Genomic DNA, 23497 nt, shown 5'->3' on the forward strand with positions numbered 1-23497 from the left:
TCACCTAATAGGGGCTGTCGGAAGGGTACCACACACCTACTTAGTTCCAAGGACCGACATATGACGAGACTGGAATGTTACCCGCAGAAGCTATTCAAGGGCCACACAAACTTAGCATAGTAAGAAAAGGGACAATGTAATTTCAAGACACAGAGGGTTTGAAAGGGCAGCAATGACATTGTAAACATTTAATGGACAGGGACCCTCCAAAGGGTAAGACAGACCCATTTAGTTCCCGGGACACTATGTTACTTTAGAACTTCGCTCATTTTTACAAAGGGGCTGTCAGAACGGTCGCACAAACACCTACCTAGTATCTCATGAATAAGGGCTCTCGGAAGGGTAGCATGAACATACTTAGTTCTAAGTACCTATATGGGCTGGGACCCTAGTTCCAGGGATATTGTAAAAATGGGCAGAGTACAAAATTCATCTAATAGGGGCTGTTGGAAGGTTATCACACACCTACTTAGTTCCAAGGACCTACATATGACGAGATTGGAACGTTACCTACAGAAGCTATTCAAGGGCCACACAAACTTAGCATAGTAAGAAAAGGGACAATGTAATTTCAAGACACAGAGGGTTTGAAAGGGCAGCAATGACATTGTAAACATTTAATGGACAGGGACCCTCCAAAGGGTAAGACAGACCCATTTAGTTCCCGGGACATTGTATGTTACTTTAGAACTTCGCTCATTTTTACAAAGGGGCTGTCAGAAGGGTCGCACACACATCTCATGAATAAGGGCTCCTGAAAAGTTAGCATGAACCTATGTAGTTCCAAGTATCTACATGGGCTGTATAGGGGCATAATAGAGGCTGTTGGAAGGGTCGCACACACACACCTACGTAGTATCTCAAGAATAAGGGCTCTTGGAAGGGTAGCATGAACCTACTTAGTTCTAAGTGCCTACATGGGCTGGGACCCTAGTTCCAGGGATATTGTAAAAATGAGCAAAGTACAAAATTCACATAGAAAGGGCTGTCGGAAGGGTCGCACACACACAACTACTTGGTATCTCATGAATAAGGGCACCTGTAAAAGTTGGCATAAACCTATGTAGTTCTAAGTATCTACATGGGCCCTAGAAAATATGTAAAGGGTCTTAAAAAAATCTAGACAGAGTCGAGCATGCTGACAATACGGGCAAAGCATAATTTCGAGACGTAGGGTCTTTGAAATAACAAATTGGACTTACCAGTCCATGGGACATTGAAAAAATAGGCCGGTATATAAATGTCACGTAGAGGGGCTCCCGAAAGGGTAACAACTCTATTTAGTTCCAGGGATATTGTAAAAATGGGCAGGGTACAAAATTCACCTAATAGGGGCTGTCGGAAGGGTCGCACACACATCCACCTAGTATCTAATGAATAAGGGCTATCGAAACCTACATGGGCTGGGATGCTAGATCTAGGGATATTGTCAAAATGGGCAGAGTACAAAATTCACGTAATAGGGGCTGTCGGAAGGGTACCACACACCTACTTAGTTCCAAGGACCGACATATGACGAGACTGGAATGTTACCCGCAGAAGCTATCCAAGGGCCACACAAACTTAGCATAGTAAGAAAAGGGACAATGTAATTTCAAGACACAGAGGGTTTGAAAGGGCAGCAATGACATTGCAAACATTTAATGGACAGGGACCCTCCAAAGGGTAAGACAGACCCATTTAGTTCCCGGGACATTGTATGTTACTTTAGAACTTCGCTCATTTTTACAAAGGGGCTGTCAGAAGGGTCGCACACACATCTCATGAATAAGGGCTCCTGAAAAGTTAGGATGAACCTATGTAGTTCCAAGTATCTACATGGGCTGTATAGGGGCATAATAGAGGCTGTTGGAAGGGTCGCACACACACACCTACGTAGTATCTCATGAATAAGGGCTCTTGGAAGGGTAGCATGAACCTACTTAGTTCTAAGTGCCTACATAGGCTGGGACCCTAGTTCCAGGGATATTGTAAAAATGGGCAAAGTACAAAATTCACCTAATAGGGGCTGTCGGAAGGGTCGCACACACATCTACCTAGTATCTAATGAATAAGGGCTATCGAAACCTACATGGGCTGGGACGCTAGATCTAGGGATATTGTCAAAATGGGCAGAGTACAAAATTCACCTAATAGGGACTGTCAGAAGGGTACCACACACCTACTTAGTTCCAAGGACCGACATATGACGAGACTAGAATGTTACCCGCAGAAGCTATTCAAGGGCCACACAAACTTAGCATAGTAAGAAAAGGGACAATGTAATTTCAAGACACAGAGGGTTTGAAAGGGCAGCAATGACATTGTAAACATTTAATGGACAGGTACCCTCCAAAGGGTAAGACAGACCCATTTAGTTCCCGGGACATTGTATGTTACTTTAGAACTTCGCTCATTTTTACAAAGGGGCTGTCAGAAGGGTCGCACACACATCTCATGAATAAGGGCTCCTGAAAAGTTAGGATGAACCTATGTAGTTCCAAGTATCTACATGGGCTGTATAGGGGCATAATAGAGGCTGTTGGAAGGGTCGCACACACACACCTACGTAGTATCTCATCAATAAGGGCTCTTGGAAGGGTAGCATGAACCTACTTAGTTCTAAGTGCCTACATGGGCTGGGACCCTAGTTCCAGGGATATTGTAAAAATGGGCAAAGTACAAAATTCACCTAATAGGGGCTGTCGGAAGGGTCGCACACACATCTACCTAGTATCTAATGAATAAGGGCTATCGAAACCTACATGGGCTGGGACGCTAGATCTAGGGATATTGTCAAAATGGGCAGAGTACAAAATTAACCTAATAGGGACTGTCGGAAGGGTACCACACACCTACTTAGTTCCAAGGACCGACATATGACGAGACTGGAATGTTACCCGCAGAAGCTATTCAAGGGCCACACAAACTTAGCATAGTAAGAAAAGGGACAATGTAATTTCAAGACACAGAGGGTTTGAAAGGGCAGCAATGACATTGTAAACATTTAATGGACAGGTACCCTCCAAAGGGTAAGACAGACCCATTTAGTTCCCGGGACATTGTATGTTACTTTAGAACTTCGCTCATTTTTACAAAGGGGCTGTCAGAAGGGTCGCACACACATCTCATGAATAAGGGCTCCTGAAAAGATAGCATGAACCTATGTAGTTCCAAGTATCTTCTACATGGGCTGGGACCCTAGAAAATATGTAAAGGGTCTTAAAAAACCTAGACAGAGTCGAGCATGCTGAGAATACGGGCAAAGCATAATTTCGAGACGTAGGGTCTTTGAAATGGTAACTTGGACTTACTTAGTCCATGGGACATTGAAAAAATAGTCCGGTATATAAATGTCACGTACAGGGGCTCCCGAAAGGGTAACAACTCTATTTAGTTCGAGGGATATTGTAAAAATGGGCAAAGTACAAAATTCACATAGAAAGGGGCTGTCGGAAGGGTCGCACACACACAACTACTTGGTATCTCATGAATAAGGGCACCTGTAAAAGTTGGCATAAACCTATGTAGTTCTAAGTATCTACATGGGCCCTAGAAAATATGTAAAGGGTCTTAAAAAAATCTAGACAGAGTCGAGCATGCTGACAATACGGGCAAAGCATAATTTCGAGACGTAGGGTCTTTGAAATAACAAATTGGACTTACCAGTGCATGGGACATTGAAAAAATAGGCCGGTATATAAATGTCACGTACAGGGGCTCCCGAAAGGGTAACAACTCTATTTAGTTCCAGGGATATTGTAAAAATGGGCAGAGTACAAAATTCACTTAATAGGGGCTGTTGGTAGGGTCGCACACACACACCTACGTAGTAGCCCATGAATAAGGGCTCTTGGAAGGGTAGCATGAACCTACTTAGTTCTAAGTTCCTATATGGGACCCTAGTTCCAGAGATATTCTAAAAATGGGCAAAGTACAAAATTCACATAGAAAGGGGCTGTTGGAAGGGTCGCACACATACCTACCTATTATCTAATGAATAAGGGCTATCGAAACCTACACGGGCTGGGACCCTAGTTCCAGGGATACCGTAAAAATGGGCAGAGTACAAAATTCACCTAATAGGGGCTGTCGGAAGGGTCGTACACACACCTACCTAGTATCTAATGAATAAGGGGTATCGAAACCTACATGGGCTGCGACACTAGATCTAGGGATATTGTCAAAATGGCAGAGTACAAAATTCACATAATAGGGGCTGATGGAAGGGTCGCACACACACACCTACGTAGTAGCTCATGAATAAGGGCTGTTGGAAGGGTAGCATGAACCTACTTAGTTCTAAGTGCCTATATGGGACCCTAGTTCCAGAGATATTCTAAAAATGGGCAAAGTACAAAATTCACATAGAAAGGGGCTGTTGGAAGGGTCGCACACATACCTACCTAGTATCTAAGGAATAAGGGCTATCGAAACCTACATGGGCTGGGACACTAGATCTAGGGATATTGTCAAAATGGGCAGAGTACAAAATTCACATAATAGGGGCTGTCGGAAGGGTACCACACACCTACTTAGTTCCAAGGACCGACATATGACGAGACTGGAATGTTACCCTCAGAAGCTATTCAAGGGGCACACAAACTTAGCATAGTAAGAAAAGGGACAATGTAATTTCAAGACACAGAGGGTTTGAAAGGGCAGCAATGACATTGTAAACATTTAATGGACAGGTACCCTCCAAAGGGTAAGACAGACCCATTTAGTTCCCGGGACACTATGTTACTTTAGAACTTCGCTCATTTTTACAAAGGGGCTGTCAGAAGGGTCGCACACACATCTCACGAATAAGGGCTCCTGAAAAGGTAGCATGAACCTATGTAGTTCCAAGTATCTACATGGGCTGGGACCCTAGAAAATATGTAAAGGGTCTTAAAAAACCTAGACAGAGTCGAGCATGCTGAGAATACGGGCAAAGCATAATTTCGAGACGTAGGGTCTTTGAAATGGTAACTTGGACTTACTTAGTCCATGGGACATTGAGAAAATAGGCCGGTATATAAATGTCACGTACAGGGGCTCCCGAAAGGGTAACAACTCTATTTAGTTCGAGGGATATTGTGAAAATGGGCAGGGTACAAAATTCACTGAATAGGGGCTGATGGAAGAGTCGCAAACACACACCTACGTAGTATCTAATGAATAAGGGCTATCGAAACCTACATGGGCTGGGACCCTAGTTCCAGGGATACTGTAAAAATGGGCAGAGTACAAAATTCACCTAATAGGGGCTGTCGGAAGGGTCGCACACACATCTACCTAGTATCTAATGAATAAGGGCTATCGAAACCTACATGGGCTGGGACACTAGATCTAGGGATATTGTCAAAATGGGCAGAGTACAAAATTCACCTAATAGGAGCTGTCGGAAGGGTACCACACACCTACTTAGTTCCAAGAACCGACATATGACGAAACTGGAATGTTAACCCCAGAAGTTATTCAAGGGTAACACAAACTTAGCATAGTAAGAAAAGGGACGATGTAATTTCAAGACACAGAGGGTTTGAAAGGGTAGCAACGACATTGTAAACATTTAATGGACAGGGACCCTCCAAAGGGTAAGACAGACCCATTTAGTTCCCGGGACATTGTATGTTACTTTAGAACTTCGCTCATTTTTACAAAGGGGCTGTCAGAAGGGTCGCACACACATCTCATGAATAAGGGCTCCTGAAAAGTTAACATGAACCTATGTAGTTCCAAGTATCCACATGGGCTGTATAGGGGCATAATAGAGGCTGTTGGAAGGGTCGCACACACACACCTACGTAGTATCTCATGAATAAGGGCTCTTGGAAGGGTAGCATGAAGCTACTTAGTTCTAAGTGCCTACATGGGCTGGGACCCTAGTTCCAGGGATATTGTAAAAATGGGCAAAGTACAAAATTCACATAGAAAGGGGCTGTCGGAAGGGTCGCACACACACAACTACTTGGTATCTCATGAATAAGGGCACCTGTAAAAGTTGGCATAAACCTATGTAGTTCTAAGTATCTACATGGGCCCTAGAAAATATGTAAAGGGTCTTAAAAAAATCTAGACAGAGTCGAGCATGCTGACAATACGGGCAAAGCATAATTTCGAGACGTAGGGTCTTTGAAATGGTAACTTGGACTTACTTAGTCCATGGGACATTGAAAAAATAGGCCGGTATATAAATGTCACGTACAGGGGCTCCCGAAAGGGTAACAACTCTATTTAGTTCGAGGGATATTGTGAAAATGGGCAGGGTACAAAATTCACTTAATAGGGGCTGATGGAAGGGTCGCACACACACCTACGTAGTATCTAATGAATAAAAGCTATCGAAACCTACATGGGCCTAGTTCCAGGGATACTGTAAAAATGGGCAGAGTACAAAATTCACCTAATAGGGGCTGTCGGAAGGGTCGCACACACATCTAATGAATAAGGGCTATCAAAACCTACATGGGCTGGGACACTAGATCTAGGGATATTGTCAAAATGGGCAGAGTACAAAATTCACCTAATAGGGGCTGTCGGAAGGGTACCACACACCTACTTAGTTCCAAGGACCGACATATGACGAGACTGGAATGTTACCCGCAGAAGCTATTCAAGGGCCACACAAACTTAGCATAGTAAGAAAAGGGACAATGTAATTTCAATACCCAGAGGGTTTGAAAGGGCAGCAATGACATTGTAAACATTTAATGGACAGGGACCCTCCAAAGGGTAAGACAGACCCATTTAGTTCCCGGGACATTGTATGTTACTTTAGAACTTCGCTCATTTTTACAAAGGGGCTGTCAGAAGGGTCGCACACACATCTCATGATTAAGGGCTCCTGAAAAGATAGCATGAACCTATGTAGTTCCAAGTATCTACATGGGCTGGGACCCTAGAAAATATGTAAAGGGTCTTTAAAAACCTAGACAGAGTCGAGCATGCTGAGAATACGGGCAAAGCATAATTTCGAGACGTAGGGTCTTTGAAATGGTAACTTGGACTTACTTAGTCCATGGGACATTGAAAAAATAGGCCGGTATATAAATGTCACGTACAGGGGCTCCCGAAATGGTAACAACTCTATTTAGTTCGAGGGATATTGTGAAAATGGGCAGGGTACAAAATTCACTTAATAGGGGCTGATGGAAGGGTCGCACACACACACCTACGTAGTATCTAATGAATAAGGGCTATCGAAACCTACATGGGCTGGGACCCTAGTTCCAGGGATACTGTAAAAATGGGCAGAGTACAAAATTCACCTAATAGGGGTTGTCGGAAGGGTCGCACACACCTACTTAGTTCCAAGGACCGACATATGACGAGACTGGAATGTTACCCACAGAAGCTATTCAAGGGCCACACAAACTTAGCATAGTAAGAAAAGGGACGATGTAATTTCAAGACACAGAGGGTTTGAAAGGGTAGCAACGACATTGTAAACATTCAATGGACAGGGATACTCCAAAGGGTAAGACAGACCTATTTAGTTCCCGGCACATTGTAAAAATGGACGAAGTTCTAAAGTAACATAGAAAGGGGCTGTCAGAAGACACTCACCTACCTGGTATCTCATGAATAAGGGCCCCTGAAAAGGTAGCACGAAGCTATGTAGTTTTAAGTATGTACATGGGCTGGAACCCTAAAAGCTATGTAGAGTCTCAAAAACCTAAACAGAATCGAGCATGCTGAGAATAAGGGCAAAGCATATATTCAAGACGTAGGGTGTTTGAAATGGTAACTTGGACTTACTTAGTCCATGGGACATTGAAAAAATAGGCCGGAATATAAATGTCACGTACAGGGTCTCCCAAAAGGGTAGCACAACTCTATTTAGTTCCAAAGATATTGTAAAAATGGGCAGAGTACAAAATTCACCTAATAGGGGCTGTCGGAAGGGTAGCACACACATACTCAGTTCCAAGGACCTACATATGACGAGATTGGAACGTTACCTACAGAAGCTATTCAAGGGCCACACAAACTTAGCATTGTAAGAAAAGGGACGATGTAATTTCATGACACAGAGGGTTTGGAAGGCTAGCAACAACATTGTCAACATTCATTGGACAGGGACCCTCGAAAGGGTAAGACAGACCTATTTAGTTCCCGGGACTTTGTAAAAATGGGCGAAGTTCTAAAGTAACATGAAAAGGGGCTGTTGGAAGGGTCGCACACACACCTACCTAGTATCTCATGAATAAGGGCTATCGGAAGGGTAGCATGAACCTATGTAGTTCAAAGTATCTACATGGGCTGGGACCCTAGAAGTTATGTGGAGGGTCTCAAAAGATCTAGACAGAGTCGAGCATGCTGAGAATACGGGCAAAGCATAATTTCGAGACGTAGGGTCATTGAAGTAGTAACTTGGACTTACTTAGTCCATGGGACATTGAAAAAATAGGCCGGAATATAAATGTCACGTACAGGGTCTCCCGAAAGGATAGCACAACTCTTATTTAGTTCCAGGAATATTCTAAAAATGGGCAGAGTACAAAATTCATCTAATAGGGGCTATTGGAAGGTTATCACACACCTACTTAGTTCCAAGGACCTACATATGACGAGATTGGAAGGATCTCATGAATAAGGGCCCCTGAAAATGTAGCACGAAGCTATGTAGTTTTAAGTATGTACATGGGCTGGAACCCTGAAAGCTATACCCTGAAAGAAAACCCCTACAGAAGCTATTCAAGGGCCACACAAACTTAGCATTGTAAGAAAAGGGACGATGTAATTTCAAGACACAGAGGGTTTGAAAGGGTAGCAACGACATTGTAAACATTCAATGGACAGGGATCCTCCAAAGGGTAAGACAGACCTATTTAGTTCCCGGCACATTGTAAAAATGGACGAAGTTCTAAAGTAACATAGAAAGGGGCTGTCAGAAGGGTCACACACTCACCTACCTGGTATCTCATGAATAAGGGCCCCTGAAAAGGTAGCACGAAGCTATGTAGTTTTAAGTATGTACATGGGCTGGAACCCTAAAAGCTATGTAGAGAGTTTCAAAAACCTAAACAGAATCGAGCATGCTGAGAATAAGGGCAAAGCATATATTCGAGACGTAGGGTGTTTGAAATGGTAACTTGGACTTACTTAGTCCATGAGACATTGAAAAAATAGGCCGGAATATAAATGTCACGTACAGGGTCTCCCAAAACGGTAGCACAACTCTATTTAGTTCCAAAGATATTGTAAAAATGGGCAGAGTACAAAATTCACCTAATAGGGGCTGTCTGAAGGGTAGCACACACCTACTCAGTTCCAAGGACCTACATATGACGAGATTAGAACGTTACCTACAGAAGCTATTCAAGGGCCACACAAACTTAGCATTGTAAGAAAAGGGACGATGTAATTTCATGACACAGAGGGTTTGGAAGGCTAGCAACAACATTGTAAACATTCATTGGACAGGGACCCTCGAAAGGGTAAGACAGACCTATTTAGTTCCCGGGACTTTGTAAAAATGGGCGAAGTTCTAAAGTAACATAGAAAGGGGCTGTCGGAAGGGTCACACACACACTTACCTAGTATCTCATGAATAAGGGCTATCGGAAGGGTAGCATCAACCTATGTAGTTCTAAGTATCTACAAGGGCTGGGATCCTAGAAGTTATGTGGAGGGTCTCAAAAAACCTAGACAGAGTCGAGCATGCTGAGAATAAGGGTAAAGCATATATTCAAGACGTAGGGTCTTTGAAATGGTAACTTGGACTTACTTAGTCCATGGGACATAAATGTCACGTACAGGGTCTCCCAAAAGGGTAGCACAACTCTATTAAATTCCAAAGATATTGTAAAAATGGGCAGAGTACCACATTCACTTAATAGGGGCTGTCAGAAGGGTCGCACACACACACCTACATAGTAGCTCATGAATAAGGGGTCTTGGAAGGGTAGCATGAACCTACTTAGTTCTAAGTTCCTATATGGGACCCTAGTTCCAGAGATATTCTAAAAATGGGCAAGGTACAAAATTCACATAGAAAGGGGCTGTTGGAAGGGTCGCACACATACCTACCTAGTATCTAATGAATAAGGGCTATCGAAACCTACATGGGCTGGGACCCTAGTTCCACGGATACCGTAAAAATGGGCAAAGTACAAAATTCCAATAGAAAGGGGCTGTCGGAAGGGTACCACACACCTACTTAGTTCCAAGAACCGACATATGACGAAACTGGAATGTTAACCCCAGAAGTTATTCAAGGGTAACACAAACTTAGCATAGTAAGAAAAGGGACGATGTAATTTCAAGACACAGAGGGTTTGAAAGGGTAGCAACGACATTGTAAACATTTAATGGACAGGGATCCTCCAAAGGGTAAGACAGACCTATTTAGTTCCCGGCACATTGTAAAAATGGACGAAGTTCTAAAGTAACATAGAAAGGGGCTGTCGGAAGGGTCGCACACACATCTCATGAATAAGGGCTTCTGAAAAGGTAGCATGAACCTATGTAGTTCCAAGTATCTACATGGGCTGGGACCCTAGAAGCTATGTAGAGGGTCTCAAAAAGCTAAACAGAATCGAGCATGCTGAGAATAAGGGTAAAGCATATATTCGAGACGTAGGGTCTTTGAAATGGTAACTTGGACTTACTTAGTCCATGGGACATTGAAAAAATAGGCCGGAATATAAATGTCATGTACAGGGGCTTCCGAAAGGGTAGCACAACTCTATTTAGTTCCAGGGATATTGTAAAAATGGGCAGAGTACCACATTCACTTAATAGGGGCTGTCAGAAGGGTCGCACAAACACCTACCTAGTATCTCATGAATAAGGGCTCTCGAAAGGACAGCAGTTCCAGGGTCATTGTAAAAATAGGTGAAGTACTAAATTGACATAGAAAGGGGCTGTCAGAAGGGTCGCACACACCTACTTAGTTACAAGGGATGCCGGAAGTCAAAAATGATTGGTATCGCTCGCTGCGTCCACCTAACTTTTGGTTTCGATATATGATGTGACCATGCTTACCGCTTTCAACAAAAATTTCCCGTTTTTGGGCTTTTTTGTCAAATTCAAATTCTACATTTTTCTCACCATTTCTCACTCATATATCTCTGCGGTTCCAAAGAAAATTGGAGTTCTCTGTCTGCACAATTTGTTCGTGGAATCCTCACCTTAAAGCAGGGCAGGTTGGGATCTTAGATGGGCCGCAGAGTACACTTTTTACTATAGTGACCGGGGGCGGGGGGGTCATGTCTGTGTTTGGGGCCCTGTACATTGAATTTATGCAAATTAGCAGCGTCTGAATCCAAACCAAGGCCGTATTCTTAACACCAGGGACGTCGGGAGGGTTTTGAACTTATGGATTCTTGTCTTGTTCTTATAGAGGAAATTTTGATTTCTGAATAAGTTCGGGGATGGAGGATTGCTCGGACCTATGTCACAAACTTCCGTGGGTGATCGAGCACCCACAGATCCCCCTAATTCTGACCGATCTGTTCAATATGGCTTTGACCACCCCCCCCCCCCCCGCAACCAATGAAGAGTGCATGTCAACCAACACTGCCAGTAATATTCACGGTCTTCCGAATATGTCGCATCGTCACACTTTTCACGGGCCCTTTTGTAGTGAATTTAATAGCATGAAAAAATAATAATAACCATAAAAAAATGTCCCGGGCCCCAGGACTAGAGATCGGCCAGGCGCACCCTTGTGGGAGCCACTGCTGAATTAAAAAAAACCACAAAACATTGGAAAAACAAACTTCTGTCATTTAAACAGAGTTAGTTATTCATACAAATAAAATTCTAAGAACTCATTTAGATAAAAGTGGACTTACCCCTTGAAGTGAAGCAGAATCTACTTCATCAATGTGTCACGAAATTCTTTGAGGCAACAAATATTATGTAATTGTCCTTTTCTTGATCAAAATGATGTTTCTTCATCGAAATACTGCAAATTTGAGATCACTTTTAAGAGCGGCAAGTAGGAAACGGTCGTATTCCCTATATGCAATTGATCATACAACAGAGATGAGAAAATTTGCCCCGCACACATGATATGGAAAGTTTTTGGACAAAAGTATATGGCTGGCTGTGCAGCAGTAGAAACAAGTTTTTTCCTCATGTGGCAAATATTGTATACTGTATATATGTACTCAAAAAAATAGCAAGGGACTTGAACCACTGACAATTCACTTATTGTATGCTTTTATCAGTGGCCCCCTTTTCATCAAGTGAGGAAAAGGCGGAGAGATCCAATTATTGTTAATTGAATGCACGTGTTCAGGATGTACAGTCTGCAAAAAATTATGTTTATTTTTCACATAGAAACATTTGGTTTCGGAAAAAAAAGTCAGTAAGTTGCTAACAATATCCATTGCAGTAATTTTGATGGCCATGGTGCCCTCTGACATCGCGTTGAGGAGCACCGAGAATTTCAACATCAGGAAGCAAATCAAAGGAGGGAGAGGTTAAATATATGAATTGGAGGGAAGATGACAGAGAGGTGTTCACTTTAACACATGTGCCAACTTTTGAAATCCAGAGATTCTCCCTAGGGGGGTACCCCCCCCCCCGACACTCATAGCCTCGATCAGAAAAATGGTCATAAAAAAACATTTTGGAAATTTTTTTTCCGAAAAACGTGTTTACCGCACGCTGTCAATGGAATACAATAACGATTATACAGGAATTTCGGCAACCAAGGTCATGCCCTGATAAATGATTGCCCATAAAATGCTACGAAAACGAAGTCGTGTCTTAGCCAGTTACTTAAATGCGGTCACAGAGACTTTTTTTACGGCTGATCGATGGAAATGACTACGGCTGTCCTCCATGGGTGTTTTCCTTAACGATGACTAATTTTCCACCAAAATCCGGAGAAGTTTTAACACATCCGGAGACGGGAGGGATGATGAAAAATCGGGAGAGTTAGCAGGTCTGCTTTAAGCACAACCCGGTTTTCTAAACCCCAGGGATAAACGACGCCAATCCCAGCAAGCACCAGACGTTCATGGCCCCCACAAGTGTGTGGCTGACAAGGCTCGTGCCCTGAGACGATTCGCATCATTTTTTTTTTTCACTTTATAAATTCACCACGATGGGCCCGCAAAAGATCCCAGCCTAGGGGCCCTGCTGTAGGATGTGAGGGCCATGAGTGGTCAATATTTGCGGAAACAATTACAAATATATGCTTATAACATATGATAAGCATAAATAAAGCATATATAACATATATGCTTTATTTCTGAATCTCGGTGATCTGCTCCTTGCAAGAAACCACTTTTCCGAGTCCGATGCCACTTCAACATCAGTCAGACCTCGGTATAATGTCACACCTGAGTATCGAATAAATATGAGTTCATTAACGCAGTGATTTAATAACGAGTATAGGATTTTAAGAAACTAAGCTTAAAATCCTGTTAAGCTAGCAGGATGACATTATAGGCGCGTTGACGGTAACAGTGGTCGAGGTTATACCGAGATATCAATTATTTCCAGAGAGTGAGCCACATGGCTCCCCCATGAAGGAAGGTCCCCCCCCCAGTGCTCCTGGCTGGTGTCTAAGGAGGGATTTTTTTCCGATTTTGACCATATAAATTCACAACAGATGGGGAGGGGGGATCGGGAAATCTCTTCCTGGCACCCACAAAACATCTCAATCCAGAAACCTTGTTCAATGACATGGGGGGGGGGGGGCATTGCTGAGAGATACTTTGCAGATAAATTATATTGAATGTACACTATACTATACTGTATTTTTATAGGGCTGTGATTCCCAATCTGTTTGTTGCAGCACTTTCTGGGTGCTGCGGACAGGGTTTTAACTAAGAGTGTAGATAATTGCTGTCGAGTGTGTGTGTGTGTGTGTGGGGGGGGGGGGACAGTGAAACAAATGTAGTTTTATATCACCTCCAAAGTCGATAACTTTGAAAGATAGTTTTTGTTTCCCCTAAAATTTTCCGTCCTCTCAAAATTGCTGCCTAGGGCCAAAAGTTTTTGTAAAAACATCACAGCGCTGGGCGAAGTTAAAAATGGGCGAAGTTCATAATTGACATAAGCTGTCGGAAGGGTCGCACACACCTACCTAGTTCAAAAAAGCTACAAAACATAGGCCGAGACCTGACCATTACTCACAGAAACCTAGGCAGAGACGTGACTGTTACTCCCACAAACCTAGATAGAGTCCAACATACTGGGAATAGGGAGAAGACAATTTCGAGACGTAGAGGGTTTGAAAGGGTATGCTTATGCGCAGGGACATGCTTATCGCCAGGTCAAAATAGAGAGATACCTACATTTCACGGACAGGGGCTTTCGAAAGTGTTGCAAGGTCCTACAAAGTACCAGGGTACTATTGAAAGGATTGCACAAACCTACATAGAGACAGGGTGATGTCAGAAAAGGAAAGAGACTTCGAGAGTAGCAGGGACATACTTATCGCCAGGGAGATTGTCAAATTAGAAAAAGACCTACATTTTATAGAAAGGAGCTTTCGAAAGTGTCTACATAGTATGAGGTGCATTCATAACAGAGGGTGGGACCCACAGGCCTCGTTGTGAAAATTTGAAAAAAAATGTAGGAAAAATAGGAACACCATTGAGAAAAAAATAGGAGGGAAAAAAATGGAATTCCCGAATTATTGTGGCATTTAAAGATGTTGTGCCATTAAGAGTCACACCTTATATACTTTAATTATAGTATTATCTATAGATATTTTAGGAAACTCAAGTTCTAATGAATTTGAAAATCTTTCATTTCCACAGAATTTGGTATCGAAAACAATGTAAATAGCAAAACTAGAAAGAAATTAATCAAATTGCTACTGTTACTTGAAAAGTCCAACTATTGATCCTGATCCATACCCCCCCCCCTTCTTTTCGAAGAAAGAAAAAAACCTGTCGAGGTGCCGTAAAAATGTAACCCATGCATGCTTAACCAATTGTTCACGGGCCGAATGTGGCCCGGAGTCATCTGTTGTGGCTTACAACTTCAAATCTTATTTTGTAAAAATGAACCAAGCGACACTTCCATATCGTTCAAGAGACCCTGCGGCACAGATTTATGTCATTTAAGTGGCTTGCGTCACATTCGCAGATCGCCGCGGCACAGTTTCAGATTACCCAAGTTACCCCAGCTGCTGTTCCACTTCACTTAAATAACCTGTGGCACATTCCTAGATCACTTAAATGACTCACAGCAGAGCTCCAGACCACTCAAGTACCCGTGGCACATTCCTTGATCCAGGGTTCATACAAAATTTCCAAAATGAAAAGTAAGGAGTTTTTAAGGAGTTTCAAGCTGTTTTTAAGGAGTCATGGCAAACTTCATAACTTACAAGTTTTACAGCAAAAAAGGGGGCGGGGCACATATGCAAATTTATTTTTAATTTGCAAACAAACTTTCCCTCTTCTCAAAAATATGGATGTGGAAGTGGTTCAAAAATTACAAGTTTTGATTTGGTACCCAGCATCATAAGAATTCATAAAATAATCAATCCACATGAATGCTTTCTATCGTCACCAAAGTGTTCTAAAACCTTCAAGTATTAGTCAAAAATATAACTCATAACAGCATCACATAAATTATAAAAATTCCAAGTGATATTCATTCCCCCTCCAATTATTCAAAATAAAAACCACAGCCGACAAAGATTTTTCTTACAAAATTATTTATATTTGCAGCAACCCTAGGCACACACACACACTTCCAGCACAACTTCCTAGATAGTAAATTGCCCATAGATGGTAATAGACCTCAGTTGTACTTGGTTTGAAAGAAAGAAAGCCCCCTCCCCCCCGGAAATCACTCATTCAAACAATCTGGGAATGTGCCGCGGGCCGCTCAATTGAAGTAAGAATTTGCCAGGAGCCACTTGAGGCAGGCCACATTTAGGCCATCTGTTGAGCACATGTATGCTCTAAAATAAGGGGCTGTTCAAGTACTAGGTCAGCAAATTTTCAGCAATTTTTGACTCACCCCTCTTGTCAGAAAAAGTCAGCAAAACTCTCACCCTCCCCCTGTCAGCGCTGTCCCCCTTCCTCCTAACGCTTATTGGTGGAATCTGAATTGGGGGCTTCCCCCCCCCCCCGGATGATCGAAAATTTATTTTTTTAATCCACAAAATATTTTTTAAAAGAATTGTAAAAATATTTTTTACAATTTCGAAACAAAATATCTTTATATATTATTATAATCAATTTTTGTTAATTTCAATGCTATTTGAAGGCTAAGAACACGAAATTGCTCAAGAAATTCATTGCGACCCTACCTCTCTAAGCCCTTGACCCGCGGTAAACATTCGGCCTGTGCGGACCAAATGTGGCCCTGGCGTTATGATGTGGCCTGCCCCTAAATCTATTTTTGTAACAATGAACCAAGTGACACATTTACAGATCGCTTAAGTGACTCGTGGCACAATTCCTGACCATTCAAGCGATCTGTGGCACATTAAGCGATCCCTTGAGTGACATGTGACAAAGTTTTAGAGCATTGGCCCTGTCACCAGTGCGGTTCTACATCACTCAAGTTATCCGCGGCACATTCCCAGATTACTTAAGTGATCTGCTGCATAATCACGGATCACTCATATGATGTGCGGCACAGCTCCAGAGCATTTGGATCCGCTAAGTATTTGAAGATCACTAGAGTGGCTCTGTAGGGGGAGAATGTTAGTTCAGGTGCCCACAAACTAGTGAAAAGTTTTACTCGTTTTTCACGCACAGAGTAAGACGCCATTAAGAATATTTCATATTTTTTATAAAGGGTGGTCGATGACGTAAGAATCTTCCCCCCCCCCCATCATCAAGTCAGCAAATCGAAAATCCCCCATCCATGCTGATGTAATACTTGAATGACCCCTAACATAAAGATACCCTAAAGTTATTTTCTGAAGGTTAAAAAAAGTGGGTTCAGCTATAGCGGCTCATCCCCCCCCCCCCCCCGTAACCAGACGTGGCTCGGGCTGTCACTTTTAAAAGCCGGGTTTTACTAGCAGGTTTTCTATGCCCGCGCAACGTGAATCACCCAGCGCGACATGCCGACTATTCATCAATAGGAAAAGCAGTACGACTGTTTTCCTACAGAGCGCAATACGGCTCACGACAGCGCTTTACACCGTCCTGAGCCAATGCGCCACGCTTGGAAAACGCAAATGCGTAACGTCATTATGTAACTCATTTCTGCCGACACGAAATGATCCAGATAGGTTCATGCGGCGCAAAAAGCATACTCCTAGGAAAACCTGGCTTCAGGGATGAACGCTCGTTACAGGATCCCAGGAGAGAGAAACCCATTCTCTCTCATAGAATCTCTTGTGTGTGGATAGAGCCCGTTCCTCTTTTTTTTGCCTTTTTATTTACGGCAACCAATCTGCGAAACAGATTCGCTTTCCCCACTGGATTTTTTCTTTTTCAGTAGCGAGTTGTAATGTGAATAAAACACGTAAAAAAAACTGCGGAAAGCAGTGACATTTTGCGGTTTCTCGGAATTTTCGTAGTGAGATGTTGGCTGTACGCAAATGGAAAGGAGGGATAAAATAGGAATAGTAGGAGAGAATTGCAGTAAAAAAAAAGACGATTGCGGCGAAAGTAGGAAAAATAGAAAGGCTGCGAGGTCTGCACTCTGTATACTGCGTAATATAGGAGGTTCGAGACATCGTTTCGCCGCATAAGTAAAAACTTGAAAAAACTTTCTCACCACTGGGCATGGGGGAATTTTCGGCTACTGGTTCAGCGGAGTGATGTTGTTCTACGGACAATCGATTTCCAACGCTGACCAGTTTGCGACATACGCAGGAAAACACGTCAAAACTAGCGATTCGGTGAAAAATCACATTTTTAGAAGCAAAAGCGTATAATCGTATTAATTTACAAAATCGTAACGGTTGGCAGGTATGCACAACCATTGGATGTTACAATCACATCCCCTGCTTTCACATTTCCTATTACAAAGGAAGAGAACAGTTTTTTTTCTCTTTTCTTCCTCTTTATATTCGGGGGAAGCTTCCTCTTATTTTTCTAGGCAATGCTATTCATCTCCATGGGGAATGCCTATTCTAAGAAAGATCATCCCTTCAGAGAAAAAAAAGAGACTTTTTCAGGGATGGCTGCAAAAAGTAAGGAGTTATAAGGGCCCTTCCAGAAGGAAATGAAAAGTTAGGAGTATTTAAGGAGTTTGTAAGGATGTGCGAACCCTGTGATCAGTAAATATGTCACAGGATATTTACAGATCGCTGCAGCACAATTCCAGAGCACTCAATTGACCCATGGAACTTTTAAAAGATCACTTAAGTAACCTGCATCACGGTTTCACATTCTTTAAGGGCCGTATTCACCGACATGGTTCAAACTGTAGTCACAATTTTTTGATAAGAGATCGACAGGGATTGGTTAAATTCTGGTTTTTAACCATGAATTTGAGGTTGAATCAGGTTTTGATATTGATCTCTTATCAAAAAATTGTGACTACAGTTTAAACCATGTCGGTGAATACGGACGGCCCTAAGTATACTACTATTACTAAATCAGACATGTAAATAGTCCATATTCCTCTGCGGAACCTCTAACGAATTGATACATGTTGGAGTGTACGTGTAGTGAAACCTGGCGTGAAGTTTCGTTTCTGTGTAATGCTTGTTATATGTGTAGTGCTGTCATCTGCCACCAGCTCTTTAAGTATATATAGCACATTCCCAGATCATTTAGGTGACCCGCTGAAAATTTACAGATCACCGCGGCACAGTTCCAGAGTAGTCAATTGACCCAGACATATTTACAGGTCAGCTTAAGTGACCCGCGACACATTTAGAAATCAATGAAATGGCCAACACTTTACTGAATGTTGAACACCGCTGATGTAACACCTCCTGGAGTTACATTACACCCGAAGGATACAACGATTAGAATGGCCTGCATATTATGTTCATGAATTTTTTTTCATAGACAACGGCAGTCGTCAATAACATACACATGAACCTAGTTATGCCTTAAAACAGACATGCTAACCAATGGCACCTCAGAGTTATCTTATGTGACGATTACGAATAACAAAACCACACAAGTGGCTCACGAACGACCATCAAATCCGTCACGCCCGGGCCCTCGGGAATTGCATCGGGCACTGTCGAGGCCTCACAGACAAAGGGGGCCATTCCTCGCAAGCGTGGAAGGGTCCCTGGCGACATGCCAGAATCAAATTTCACGAAGCCTTGCAAGGACTCTTCCTACAGCAGGGCTACCAAGAAAGGCCTCACCCTCAGGGTCCAGGCTAAGGATCCAGAAAGGAAACCGACTCCAGCTGATGCGTCTCACATTACCAACTCGGTGGAGGACCAGATGCTGGAGGACACTGGGGGTATTTACCCTCACGTTGATCTACCCATCTTTGGGGAGAAAGGTGTTGGCACCCCTAGATGGCAGCAGCATGCCGTTACCAAGCGGCCGTTGCCTTCGATGGCTGAGTGCGCAATTCAGTATCATCTCTGTGATCAAGCCGACAACAACGTGGCTCATGTATCGTTTTCCCTCTCATGTTTCAATAAATTGAGTTAATTTCATCTTGAATTGTCCTTAATTATCGATGGTTCGTTCAGCGGAATATTCAATGCTGGTTACTAGAGACCCATCCTGAAAATCACGCCACAAGATCGTGATTATTTATGGTGCCGAAATCCGGGAAGAAAAACGCAACCAGCGACAACGGTCTTGAGATGGAATCTTTGGTAAAGAAACGAAGCTCGGTAAAAGGCAAGATCACGCGGCTTTGCAACATCATCAAGCCGAAGCTCAACAGCGATGATCTCCCACGGCATCAGTTGGAAATCTATCAAGATCAAGCCAAAGAACTGTGGACAGAGCTCAACGTCTTGCATGATGAAATCATCATCTTGTCAATGGATGAACATCTGGAAGCCCACAAAGCGGAATTCGGCGAGTCGGATCGCCGATCTTCGCTTCAGCATGGCCTAGGCATCAGGATCGACGAAACAATCAGGTACTGTAAATTCAGAAGCTAGTTCCGAGCGCTTACCGAAAATTGAACTGCCTTCGTTCAGTGGCGAACTTAACGATTGGTTGCCATTTCGCGATATGTTCACAACGACTATCGATCAAAATAAAAGTTTAAATGACATTCAAAAGTTACAATATTTGAAACTATGTGTCAAGGGAAACGCCGCTCAAGTGATTCACACGATCCCGCTCGCAGGGAGCAATTACGGCAAAGCATGGGCGCTTTTGTACGATCGGTTCAACAATGAAACTTAGATTGTTCAGGCAAGTCTGGACAAGCTGTTTTCGCAACCAAACATCGCACATGAGTCAGCAACATGCCTACGTTGGCTTCTAGATACCACAAATCAGTGCTTGGAAGCTCTGCAATCGCTCCAGCAACCAGAGCAACATTGGGACAGTATCCTGATCTACTTCCTGTCCAAGAAACTGGATCCGGAATCTTTGCGCCAGTGGTCTCTTTATTCGCAAGGGGATAAGAAACTTTTCACTTTCAGTGAACGGCGGGAATTCATCGACGAATCGAGCTCGCGCTCTTGCAGTGGTCAGCACAAGCAAATCATCAGGTTCAGCCAAGTCGAAGACGCAAGGTCACCCGACGAATTCATTCGAATAACGAAAATCGGTGTTGATAAATCATGGTGTTTCTAGCACATGTGTGGTTTGCAAAGGAAACCACCTCATCTTCAGATGTTCGAAATTCTTCGACCAGAGTGTTTCAGCTAGAAAAGCAACGGTCGAAAAGCTTCGACGTTGTTTCAACTGTTTGGGATCATCACATATGGTTCGGAGTTGCTCTGCAGGACACTGCAAAAAATGCAACGGTTCACACAACACACTACTCCATGAAGCGGATGTCGATACCACAACAACTGTCAAAACGACTTCAGTCTTTTCATCACAGTTGTCGCGTACGAGGAAGACGTCGACTTCCAGTTATGTCATCTTGCCGATAGCCATCGTCAAAGGATTCGACAAAATAAGTGAAGCTCACACATTCAGGGCACTTCTCGACTCCGGAAGCCAATGAAGTTTCATCCGGGAGGCATGCGTTCAAACACTAGGTCTCCGACGACATAATTGCAACTTGAATCTCTCTGGATTATCGTCAACCAAGCTTGGCAAGGTAAGAGGACTGGTTCATTTCAACATATCTTCATGTGACAACGAATCGACTGAACTGATTAATGCTTTTGTGTTGCCTAAAATAACATGCAATTTGCTGCAAACAAATATTTCTTCAAGGGGGTTGACACAGTTCAAAAACTTGAAACTAGCAGATAAACATTGTTTCCGTACTGGTCCTGTGGATGTACTTTTGGGTGCAGATGTTTTTGGAAAACTGTTGTTGCCTGGACGAGTAGCATCTCATGATGGTTCACTTCATGCCCTTGAGACAGTGTTTGGCTGGGTCATCTCGGGGAAGGTACATGGGTCATTCCATTTCAAATCACCCGGCAAAATGCCAAAATGACACCCATAGTCTTAGATTTCAATGATTTTTTTTTATTTGTTGCATTTACCATCCTTATTAACCGTGTGAAATATTATTTGCATATCTCTAGAACTTTTTGAGAAAAAAAATGTTGAAATTTATCAAAAACTGATGCAGGTGACTTTTCCGAGGCTCAATTTTTAAGCGGCATTGTTTGAGAAAATAAATCGTAACTTTTTCAATTTTCAATATATTCAAATGAAATTTTCACTAAAGTGTTTACAAAAACAAACAGAATATGAATAAAAATAATTCATACACTTACATTTGAAATTTACATGCAAAAAAATTATGTTAACTTTGTTTTTGTGGAATTTTTCGTTAGAAATAATACAATTTTTCAAACATATTTTTAGACCAGAGGCACAGCAGTTACCAAAACAACTTTTATTTTAAATTTCTCCTAAATATATGAAGTAAAATACTGGAGAAAAAAAAACAACGTTTTTTCTCGGACAAAAAACAACGTTTTTTTTTACCGTTAATATGTTTATTCTGGCTCGCAACACAAAATTCATCGAAATAAGACTGGATCATTCCAATTTGAAATCATTCAACTAGATACTGAAATGCAACCCATCATCCTGGATTCCAATTATTATTTTTAGTTTATTGCTAGTTACCCTGCTTGTTGACCGAGTAAAACTTCATGTACATAACTCAAAAACTTTTTGAGAAAAAAAATGTTTTCTAACCTCATGAATGACGTCTCTTAGGCTAACCCCATTCAAGCAATATTATTTGTGAAAATATATCATAACTTCACAGATTTTCAATATATTCAAATGAAATTTCCACTAAAATGCTCACAAAAAAATGTAGATTATGACTAGGAAAGAAAATGTAAACCTTTGTATTAAAAAATTAGATTGCAAAAAAATTGCTGAAATTTAATTTTTGATTCTTTTTATAATGAAAACACAATGGCTCACCTTTGCTTTTTCATTTACAAAAGCTCTCCTGCTTTTCGCACGGCATATTCAGTGACATTGAACTCTTCAGATTTTTTTCCTTGTTTCCCTTTCTTAAAGGGCCAGAGTTAAAAATTGCAGTTTTCCCCTTGTTGTGATGGTTAAATTCAGTCTTATTTCTAATTAACTTTATCAAAATAATCATATTTGCTTTCTGTTTAATATATTCATTAAGTGTGCTTTGAGATTCATTTTCTGGTAATTCTTTTGGCATTGTTTGACTTGCACTGTGGAGCTGCCCTATGAAGTTTAATTGGTGACTCTTCTATGTTCTGTAGTGATGAATTTATTTCTTCTAGTGCTTCTTGTTTCATAATTGACATTTTTCCAAGTTACTTCTCTACATTACTATCACTATGCATCTCTTCACAGTATTCAGTTTCTTCACCTAATTTATTGTTGTTTATATTCACTGTTCCTACAGGCATGGCATATTTTTTTCCCTAGAATGTACAACCCATTTTTGTACAACCATTTATTTCATTTATACATGAAAAATACAAGTTTACTATCCTTAAACCTTTTGTTATTTTTTTCTTATGACGTTTTAAAGGATTAAAGCATGCTTTCGGATATATTTCATACTTTGAGAAAAAACCTCTACGATGCTTAAACACGCAGTAGATAAATGTTCAGAACTTGCTCCACTCCTCAATATTGATGTCCGATGGGTCCAATGATGTAATGGATAACAGATTTTACACTTTTGCATAACACTTTTTATGTCAGTCAGATCCAGTTTTTTTTCCAACCCTATAAATTTCAAGTGTCTTTTCTGACATTTTACTTTGAATTCCAAAATGATATAAAATATTTCCCTCAAATGAAAATTGTGTTATGATAAGAAAAATTTGCTAACCCTGGAGTAGGCTACTTTATGGAGCACATTCTCTGTCTTCAGCAAGATCATAATTGAGACTTGCATCATTTGATGGGGGGGCAGTTTAGTTCTAACACTTTTGTTTTAGTTTTCCCAATGAAGCAGCAGCGGTGACTTTATCATCACCTGCTGGGATGATAAAGTCTTATAGTTAAATAAGACACCAGCTGCCCTCTGAAGGACAAAGACCAGTGTGCCATAGTTTATATCT

General features: G+C 41.9%; 1 long non-coding RNA gene across 2 annotated transcripts in view; it reads right to left on the bottom strand.

The window, feature by feature from the left end:
• Nucleotides 1-23497, bottom strand: part of LOC149078235 (uncharacterized) — a 233927-nt gene that overhangs the window by 142816 nt on the left and 67614 nt on the right. The window contains exon 4 of one of the 2 annotated variants that reach the window (XR_016193911.1): nucleotides 11769-11934. This is a non-coding gene — a long non-coding RNA (uncharacterized LOC149078235). Of the gene's footprint in view, nucleotides 1-11462; nucleotides 11935-23497 lie in introns of those variants that run through there. The other variant, XR_016193910.1, reaches the window with a different exon arrangement.

This window comes from Pholcus phalangioides, unplaced genomic scaffold, assembly GCF_987345545.1.
Source record: "Pholcus phalangioides strain wild (caught in Gottingen) unplaced genomic scaffold, Ppha-v1.0 ptg000014l_1, whole genome shotgun sequence".
Taxonomy (NCBI): Eukaryota; Metazoa; Arthropoda; class Arachnida; order Araneae; family Pholcidae; genus Pholcus; species Pholcus phalangioides.